Here is an 8,102-nt window from a genome sequence, read left to right on the forward strand (position 1 = left end):
AGAGCCTGCACATGAGCCTATGCAACAGCCTCAGCATGAAATCCCTTAGATGCCTCAAGGGATGTATTTTCTTCCTCAAAGCTATTGGGATGAAGAGCATTCCACCATCCTCAATGAAATTAGAGAACATCAAAGGGCTATGAGGGAAGAACAACAAAGACAAAGGAGTGACATTGAAGAGATCAAGCACTACATTGGATCCTCAAGGAGGAGCACTAGCCGCCACCATTAAAGGTGGATTCGTTCTCTTAATACCCTTTCCTTTCGTTGTTTTTCTGTTATCTGTTTGTTTTATTGTCTGTTCTCTTGTTCTTACTGCATGATCATTTGCATTTATGTCTTAAAGTATTAAAATATTTCATATATCTCTCACCTTGCTTAAAAAGAAAATTTTATTTGAAAAGAATTGAGATATACATGAATTTTACGTTTACAATAAGAATAGTTCAATTATCTTGATGTGGTGGCATTGTTTTTGTTTTCTGAATGTATAAATGAAAAGTGCATATTTAAAGTTAGAATTTTAGAATGTTGGATCTTGAAAAAATGATGATGAAAGTGAAGTATTAGTGGTAATCTGAAAAAACCAAAAATTGATTCTTGAAGCAAGAAACACTACAAGAAAAACACCTATTCAGCCACACTTTTTTTAAGCTACATTTGAAAAGCGTAGCCTATTCTAGAAATAGACTACGCTTTTTCGCATGGTGCTCTTTTATAAGAGAAAAGGAAACACTATTGAGGCATCAATTCAAAAGCGTCTCCATAGATATTTTAAATATCACTTATAAAGCGTAGCCAAATCTAAAAAACTATGGGTATATTTTTAGACCAAAGGGAACACTTTTAAAAAGTAACCCATTTGTTAAATTTTGGGTATGCTTTAGAAGTGTCTCCTAATATTAAAATACCAAATAAACACCGAAGTGAAATTTTGTTTGCCTTCGATCACCTCCACTCCCTCACACGCAATACACACCCTCATCCTCACTCAACACACACGAAGAAATCAGAAAGCTAAGGGGGAGAACAGGAAGAAGAAGAGAGGAGAGGGAAGGAAGGAGAGAACAACGGCGGCTAACTGGCTAGGGCTTTGCCGTCGTCGTCGTCGAATGCCAGTGAGAGAGAAGAGCTCGAGGAAGAGAAAACGCAATGGAGGAGAGAAGAAAGGGGTGCTCCGTCGTCGCTGAAGCTCCACCGCCGCTATGTCTCGCTGCCGTTATACTCTGTCGCCGTGCTGCCGTCGACTGGAGCTCGCCGCTGAGCTGCTGCACCGTCTCCAAGCCGTTGCGTCACTGCTCATCTCTTCTTCACCGTCGCCGCTCATCACCATGGTCATATCCTCTGTCACCAAGTAAGTATTCTCTGTTCTGTATCCTCTCTTTCAATTGGTTTTGTGAATTTTTCGGGGTTTTGGGTTCTAATTTTAGGTTTTCAATTAGTTTAGTATCTTAAGGAAAAATTAGTGAAAAGAACAGGTTTCACACTGAAATATTCTGATTTATGTCTTGGTTCATACGCATTCCTTGAACATAGTGGTTGCTTTCAATTTCCAGCTTCAAGCTATATTCCTCTCTGATGCCTTTTTTGGTTATGTTTTCTTTGCTTTGGGTGTTTTACATGGAAATTTGATTACCAATTTAAATTCTCCTTAATCATATAAACCAGGAATTCATCTGAAAACTAAAGAATTAAGCTGTGTTTTTCTGTATACAAACAAGATTTAATCGGTTATTTATCTGATTGATTATTGTTTTTATTTTTATGTTGGTTATGGTGTACAGATATAAAATCAGGACATGGAAGTGGACATATTGAGCAGACTAAACCACCTAAATCTTATTTCCTTGATTGGCTCCTGTGCAGAGAAACCATTTTTCTGCTTCGCTTTATTTTGTCAGTGCATAAACCTCTTAATTTAACATTACGCATTCACATGATACTCAGTTCGGGGAACACACAACTTTTACTTTATCAAAAGAAAGAATAATAATAACACCAGAAAAGGAAATCTTTTCTAAACTATGCATGCAACCCTTCTTGTTATTATTGGTATCAATTATGAACCAATAGTGATTTATCATCATCAATCAAATGATTTATCATTATTTTGTTTAATTTTGGATGTTAGTTTATTTATTGAAGATTATTTTTTGGCCAGTAGTGTAATGGAAACAAAGCTCAATTGCTGTGAAGAATGTGCCTCAAATTATGAAAAGAAATCTCAATTTCTCAGACCAGGCCACAAGAAAACGTTACCTTTATGGCTTCAGCCTCATACCACCGAAACAAATCATCAGAAGGTATTAGTTAAACAAACAAATAAATTAAGTTTAGTGATCAGTGATGGCTTATGAATAATAATTGAATGTATTAAATTTCAGGATGAATTAACCAGTTGAAAAGGAAATGGAATAGGCTATGCCAGTGTCTTCACCAAACCAAACAAGAAGCTCAGGATTATTGGAGCAACAACAATAGTTGGAATGCAAAGTCCTACACTTTTAACAATAATTCATCAAGTTCTGTGTCTTTTACAGATAAACCAACACCAATACATAACTCCAATCTTGTACCTAGATTCAGACGTCAAAATTCTTGCACCATTGAGTTCAATTTCAGCGATAAAAGGCAAGCAACAACAGAACCAGTCTTAGGTTCCATGGAATTATTGGAAGGTAAAGAAGTAATAAAGACTACTCTTGCTCTTGGGAATGGTGGTTCTGGTTCAGGTAGTGAAACGGTGGTGGTGGAAAATATAACCAATAGAACACTGCGAAGAACTCATTTTTGAAACATATCGCTTTTTTGAATCCAGTTTTCCAAGATTGTTTAACTAATTTGTTGTTACAACTAACAGACCAGAAAACTCACTCTACAAAGTCTCTAGGTTAATTTTAATTTTGTTGTTTGGATTTTGTTTGAATTTAATTTTTTTTCCATGTGCTTTGATGTGAGAATGCAGACAGTAATTTGGGTTTTACTGAGATTTGATTAATAGTATCATAACAAGTTGGGGTTGGGGTTGAGTTCCCATTAGATATAAGTTACATAACTCTACCGTGTGAAGTGCTACTTCATAAATCATAATCATTCTTAAGCTTATTATGCTGTATGTATCTGATTCATGTGCAAAAAAGTAGCTTAACTGTCCATTCATACCTCAATTATATTCAATTGCATGTCATTATTCCATTATATCTTTTCTATTATTCAAAGGTAATAAATCATAGAACTGTTACAATAATGTAAAAACATGAATTATGCGGAGTACCTGGAGAAATATTTTTTATTTTATTAGGTGAAAAATTAACTTCTTATCATGATTAATTTGTGAAATTTTGATAATATTTCTGATATTTATTTTTTCATTGCTGGCTTTTTTATTTTTTTCCCTAAATTTTTTGTATACTGGATATGGAAGGGAGCCTTGGAGCAATGATTTAAGTTTCTCCAAGTCATTTCTAGGTCACGGGCTCAAGCTGTGTAATTAGTCACTACCACTTGCATTGAGTTATGTGTTTCTTGGTTCACCGTCGCCGCTCATTACCGCGCTCACCAAGTAAGAATTCTGTGCCTCATTTTCTTCTTCTCGCTCATTCTCTCGCTCTCTCTCACTCGCCCTCTCTGTGAAGTGTCAAAGAAACTGTGTGCTCTCTCCCGACTGCTTCTCTGCTTTGCTGTGAAGCATCAAGGTTTCCGATGAGTCAAAGCATCGATCCCTAACAAGCGAGGTAAGCACCCGATGATGATGATGGTTCTGTGAAATTTGGGAGGTTTTGGGTTTTTATTTTAGGGTTTTTAATTGGGGGTTTTAGCTTCTGTATTCTGCGTTGTTTATTTGTGCACTGCCAGATCAAACTAAAATCACCAATGTAAATTTCACCATGTGTCAGCTAAATTATTATTCTTATTTTTGTTATTATTGTTATTGTTGATTTTTTCTTGTTTAAATTTCACTTTTAAAGAGAGCAGAGTATTCTCAAGAGAGGATTATTCTTATGCTTTTAAATTGCTTTGTTGATTGAATCAATAACTTGAAGTACCTGTAAATTTTAAGATGGATTTTGGGAACCCAAGCTTGATTTGAGACATATGCAGTGATTGCAGTCAATTGAGTGTTTCAATTTCTGCTGAAATGGGAGAATATATATTGTAGAATTTAGATGGACATTTTCATATGGTAATATTATTTATGCAGCTAATTTATTATTTACCCTTATTTGATTACACTATTTAAATTTCAATTTATATCACTAAAGCAATGTTGCAAACCCTTGGTTATCATTTGCCTTTGGATAAGTTTATATTGCCATTTAGTTATAGTAAGTAGCCCAATTATTGGGTTTGAATTGCTAGTCTAGTTTTATTGAAAACTATAGATGAAATTACTGAATCGGCTATCTTTTTTTTTTCAATGTTGAACAGAGAGTAATAGAAGGGGAATCGTCTAGTTCCATTGAGAAGCATTTAGTTTCTGTTGAGGCAAGATTAGAAATTTCACTTCCTTTCTTGACAAAGTTATAGTGGAAACAAATGCTGTCAGCCTTGATTAAAATTGTTCTTCACACCTATTTCAAGCTGGTTTCTTTTCTGATTATGAATTGAATAGTAAAAAAAAAAAATTCTGCAGTTTCATTTTTGTTTTCTGTGTCTGTTGTGCAGGTTGGCAATTCGCTATTTCGATTTATTAAAGGTAAAGGGTAAAGCTAGTTTTAAGTTTATGTTTGTCTTTTCCTACTACATTGCTTTGCCAACTTGAAGTAGATAAACTTAAGTTCAAGGGTGAGTAATTAGTTATGAGAACGATCATATACACTTTGCTGCTAGGGAAATTAAATACCTTAGGATAGTATATATCATATATATAGATGTATAGATATAGAATCAAAGTATATATTTTTGGTTGTCCTAGTGTCTTGAAATCGTGGGCTCCAAAGTATATATTCCTAGCCTCTTAACACTTATTGATTTGTTAAGTAGCCTTCTAAATGAAATTGTAATTATTTTTTGCCCTTTGGTTAAGAATTAGTAGCTGCTGAAATCTAATGGCGTGATTATTAAATAGTTCTACTTTATTTCATTTTATACTCATTTATTGCTATGTAATTTTTTTATTTATTTGTTTTGGTCTTTGGTTTGTTTCTTCAAACTTGATGAAATTAAAATCATTAAGGGAACTTATAATATTTTTTGCTGGTTTTGGTCCAAAAATTCTAATGTGAAATTGGTTCTTGTAGCACTGCCATTACTTCTAGCTTTTCGTTTTCAAATTCATTTATATATATTGAAGTTTTGTTTCTGATTCAATTTTTCACCTATGTAGTCAATTCATGAACACAGAAAAAAGATTGATAATTCTTATGGATTCTGGCAGCAAAAATATTAGATGGTAAGAAAAAATTTCTGCTCAATCTTACTACTAATGTATGTGCCTTCTTTATCTTTGGTAGTACGTTATTTTAGAAACTTATTAAAGAAATTAAATACTAATAATAGAATCTATCATGAAGAGGAAATAGTTACATTTTAAAAGAAAATTTCCAAAATTTTGATGTGAATTTTTTTCTCTTTTAACCTTTTTGGCAGGGCATGGATTATAGGAAGTCCTAATGGTGAAGACAGAATTGCTCCACTACTTGTGTTGAGCTCCTCTTTCAAAAAAAAAAAAAATTGGTGAAGATAGAATTGACGTAGGATATAATATTTTAGTTTTTAGTAGAGTATTAGTAGTAAATTCTAAGTGGTCTCATATTTATTTTGATATAGCTATGCTTAACTTAGTGTGAGATGTATGAATATTAATACTTTTGGATCATTATAAATATATTTTATTTACAGATAATTTTAATTATAACAAAAAAAATGAGACCTAAGGCTACACTTATATAAGTAGCTATAGTATAAAAAAAATGATGGACCTAAGGTTACACTTATAAAAAATAGCTATGGTATACAATGTGGCTACGCTTTACAGGTGATGCAGTAGCGTTGAAAATTGTAGCCTATTCTGGCAAAAATGGAAGCTGAAAAGCGTAGTCTTTGGTCCTGGACAGCATCACTTGAAAAACGCACCCTATTCCCAAATGCCAAAAGCGTAGCCGTTGGTGCAGAAAAGTATAGCCTTTGAGAATAGGCAATAGGAATCACCCCAAAAAGCGTAGCCGTAGCCCAAAAAGCGTAGCCGTAGCCTAAGGCATCATTTTTTTTTAATTTTGGCTACACTTTTCAAGTGTACCTGAATAGGTGTTTTTCTTGTGGTGAAAAAGTAGCAAAAAGAAAAAGAAAAAGCATGTTGCAATAAAAGAAAAAAATATATGCATGCAAGCGAAAAAAAATGAAAAAAAAAGGCAAAGCAGAAAAAGCCAATAACCCTTTAAAGCAAAAGGCAAGGGTAAAAGGATCCAAGGCTTTGAGCATCAATGGTTAGGAGGGCCCAAAGGAAATAAAATCCTAGTCTAAGTGGCTCAACCAAGCTGTCCCTAACCATGTGCTTGTGGTGTGAAGGCGTCAAGTGAAAAGCTTGAGACTGAGCAGTTAAAGTCGTGATCCAAACCAAAAAGAGTGTGCTTAAGAACTCTGCACACCTCTATCTGGGGATTCTAACAAAGCTGAATCATAATCTGAAAAGGTTCACCCAGTTAAAGTGTCTGTGGCATTTATGTATCCGGTGGTAATACTGGAAAACAAAGTGCTTAGGGTCACGGACAAGACTTTGAAAGCTGTGTTCAAGAATAAAAAAGAACTAAACTGGGAGAGTCAATAATATCATATGGATTCTAAGTTCCTAAATATGCCAACACTTCTAAGTTTCAATGGATAGTGAGATGCCAAAACTATTCAGAAGCAAAAAGCTATTAAGTCCCGCTCATCTAATTGAATCTGAGTTTCATTGAAAACTCTGAGATTTATTATATCTTCCTTTTCTTTTTATCCTACTATGTTTTTAGTTGCTTGGAGACAAGCAACAGTTTAAGTTTGGTGTTGTGATGAGCAGATATTTTATACGCTTTTTGACATTATTTTCACATAATTTTTAGTATGTTTTCTATTAAGTTTTCATAGATTTTAGTGTTAAATTTACATTTTTGGATTCTACTATGACTTTGTGTATTTTTATGCAATTTTAGGTATTTTCTGGGTGGAAATGAGGAGTTGGAGCAAAAGTCTGATTCAGAGGCAAAGAAAGCACTGCAGATGTTGTCCGAATCTGACCTCCTTGCACTCGAAAGAAATTTTCTGGAGCCACAGAAGACAATAGAGTGTTCTCAATGGCTATGAAAATCTGACTTCCAGAGCTTTCCAGCAATGTATAATAGTTTATACTTTGCTTCAGAATTGAAGGCCCAAAACTGGCATCCAACGCCAGCCTCCTACCCCAATCCAGGCGTCCAGCACCCAAAGGAGGAGACCAGTGTCCAAACGCCCAAAGAGGACCCCCTAGCCAGCGTTCAACACCCTAGAGGCCTCCTAATACGTGGATCTTATCAAAGCTCAGCCCAAACACTCACCAAGTGAGCCCCAGAAGTGGATTTTAGCACTAAAAGATCGTTTTACCCTTTTTATGTAATCCTTAGTCATTAGTTTAGTATTTAAGGGATATTTTACATAATCATACAGGGACTTTTTACCATATTTTTCATTTCACATTGTATTCTCTATCAGCATGAGTTTCTAGACCTAGGTAAAGGGGACGAGCCCTGCTGAGTTCTATGGATTAATAAAAGTATTACTGTTTTTCTTCAATCCTTGTTTGATTCAATTCTAAGATGTATCTTCGTTCTTCAACATGATGAATCGGATGACCCGTAACAATCATCTCCGTTCTTCATACTAAGACCGTGTGCTTGTCAACCACCTGTGTCTTCTTGGGTCCGTGTGAATATGTAACTGGAAAGCATCGAACCACCAGCTTGATTATAAATCTCTTAGACGGCTAATCCATGACCTCGTTGGGGACTTCTCGAGACACCACTTCAGCCAAGGTATAGGGAGATTAGGGGCTTTGTGGTAAAGGCTAGAACCCAAAGGCACATCATTCTCTGATCCGGAAGATCCAACCTTGTCTGTGGGGTTTTGAGTAGGATCATTAAGGAGAATGG

At 35.0% G+C, this 8,102-nt stretch overlaps 1 long non-coding RNA gene across 8 annotated transcripts; it reads left to right on the top strand.

The window, feature by feature from the left end:
- The first annotated feature begins 1,211 nt into the window (after positions 1 to 1,211).
- Positions 1,212 to 7,546, top strand: LOC107493645 (uncharacterized). Of its 8 annotated transcripts, none has more exons than XR_008010266.1 (9): positions 1,212 to 1,354; positions 1,785 to 1,896; positions 2,165 to 2,303; positions 2,385 to 2,732; positions 3,425 to 3,562; positions 3,636 to 3,734; positions 4,666 to 4,696; positions 5,327 to 5,392; positions 5,590 to 5,855. It is a non-coding gene; the product is annotated as an uncharacterized LOC107493645 (long non-coding RNA). The 8 variants fall into 8 exon arrangements; XR_001593025.3 differs by having other exon boundaries at positions 2,385 to 2,678; positions 5,590 to 5,853; XR_008010267.1 differs by lacking the exon at positions 5,590 to 5,855 and adding an exon at positions 7,131 to 7,546 and having other exon boundaries at positions 2,385 to 3,562.
- Positions 7,547 to 8,102: the final 556 nt, after the last annotated feature.

Source organism: Arachis duranensis, chromosome 6 (assembly GCF_000817695.3).
Source record: "Arachis duranensis cultivar V14167 chromosome 6, aradu.V14167.gnm2.J7QH, whole genome shotgun sequence".
NCBI classification, from domain to species: Eukaryota; Viridiplantae; Streptophyta; class Magnoliopsida; order Fabales; family Fabaceae; genus Arachis; species Arachis duranensis.